Source organism: Enhydra lutris, unplaced genomic scaffold (genome assembly GCF_002288905.1).
Source record: "Enhydra lutris kenyoni isolate GAN:26980312 unplaced genomic scaffold, ASM228890v2 scaffoldscaffold14, whole genome shotgun sequence".
Lineage (NCBI taxonomy): Eukaryota > Metazoa > Chordata > Mammalia > Carnivora > Mustelidae > Enhydra > Enhydra lutris.
Genome location: NW_019154098.1, coordinates 45,343,411 through 45,345,706, shown reverse-complemented (window position 1 = coordinate 45,345,706; position 2,296 = coordinate 45,343,411).

The following is a 2,296-nucleotide window of genomic DNA, read 5'->3' as shown; positions in this document are numbered from 1 at the left end:
TTTTTTAATCATATGGTAATACTATTTTTAATTTTTAATTAAAAATTTAAAAAAAATTTTAATACTGTTTTCCACAGTGGCTGCACCAGTTTGCATTCTTACCAACAGTGCATGAGGGTTCCTTTTTTCCACATCCTCACCAATACATGTTTGTTGTGTTCTTAATTTTAGGGATTCTGATAGGTGTGAGGTAATATCTCATTATGGTTCTGATTTACATTTTCCTGATGATTATGATGCTGAGCGTCTTTTCATGTGCCTCTGGGCCATCTCTGTGTCTTTTTGGGAAAAATATCTGTTCATGTCCTTTGATCATTTTTAATTGGGTTATTTGTGGGGTTTTTTGGGTATTGAGTTGTATAAGTTCTTCATATATTTTAGATATTAGCCCCTTATAGGCTATATCATTTAAAAATATCTTCTCTCATTCACTGTATTATCTTTTTGTTTTGTTGATGGTTTCCTTTACTGTGCAAAATCTTTTGATTTTGGTGTAATCCCAATATTTCAATTTTGTTTTTGTTTCCTTTACCAAAGGAGACATATCTGGAAAAGTGTTTCTGTAACTGATGTCAAAGAGATTATTGCCTATGTTTTCTTCTAGGGATTTTGTAGTTTCAGGTCTCACATTTAGCTCTTCAATCCATTTTTGAGTTTATTTTTATATATCATATAAGAAAGTGGTTCAGTTTCATTTTTTTAAGCAAATAACTCTCTAAGTTTTCCCAAAACCATTTGTTAAAAGATTATCTTTTCCCCATTATACATTCTTGCTTGCTGTCATAGTTTAATTGGCCATATAACCATGGGTTTATTTATGGGTTCTCTATTATGTTCCATTGATATATGTATCTTTTTTTTTTGTGCTGGAACCATACTGTTTTAATTGCTACAGCTTTGTAGCGTATCTTGAGATCTGGGATTGAGATTCCTCCAGTTTTGTTCTTCTTTTTTAAGATTGCTTTGGCTACTTGGGGTCTTTTGTGATTCCATACAAATTTTAGGATTATTTGTTCTAGTTCCGTGAAAGCCACTTTTGGTATTGTGATAGAGATTGCATTAAATCTGTAGGTTCCTTTAGGTAGTATGAACATTTTAACAATATTTGTTCTCCCAATCCAGGAGCATGGACTCTATTTCCATTTGTTTGTGTTATCTTCAGTTTATTTCTTCAGTGTTTTATAGTTTTCATAGTCCAGGTCTTTTGCTCTCTTGGCTAAGTTTATTTCCAGGTATTTTATTATTTTTGCTACAACTGTAAGTGTTATTGTTTTCTTAATTACAACGAGCACATTTTTAGTATAATAATGTCTCAAATATTACACTTTGTTGTTTATTTGAAATTCAATAAAATAATAAAAAAGACTTTGTTGTTTATTTGAAATTCAAATTTAACTGGAAATCCTATATTTATCTAGCAATGTTAGTTTTTAAGTAAATTCTTGCCTCAGCCCCAGAAGAACCATTGTTCTGATTTTTTTCCCCTATAGATTTGTGTACACAGAAGGAGGTATACAATATGTATTCTTTTCTATAAGACTTTCTTCACTCAGTGTGATGGTTTTGAGATCCATCCATATTGTTTATATATTTCATGCATTTCCCCCTTTTTATTACTGAATAGTATTCCATAATATAAGTTTAATACTTTTTGTTCACTTGTTCTTCACCTTGGGCTTTTTTTCCAGTTTCTGTCTATTATGAATAATCTGCTATGAACCAGATCATGCTTGGAAGCATCCAGTGGCTGCCAACCAAATTCTAGATGAAGTAGAATCTCCTTATTATGCCTCACAGACACTTTCTACGTTAGCTTTCCTTACCTCTTCCCTGGTCTTACCTCTCACTGTTCTTTTCTCAAGTTTACTCCTCTCCAGTCATCTTCTTTTCAGTGCCTCGAAGTTTCTATGCTGCTTCCACGTTGGACCTTTTATATGAAGTCCCCTCCCATCGGAATCCTACTGCTGGCTGCCTGGCACATTTTGTTCAGGTTCCTCCACTTACTGTAGGGTGACTATAGGCAAGTTTCCTCATCTCTGTGGGCCTCTATCCCTAACCCTTTGTCAGAATCCTGGAATAATAATCATTCCTTTCTCAATGGGTTGTTATGAGGATTAACTGAACTAACATATGGAAAGCACTTAGCTAGGCAACACAGTGAGTGTTCAATGTTAGTACTCCATGTTGTGGAGAACTTGAGTTTTTAGAAGCTTATGCTTTAGGTCTACTGCATACGAATGAATGGGGAATGATGGAAGGGGATGGCAGCAGAGTGGAAGAGCAATTAGGGGCAGCA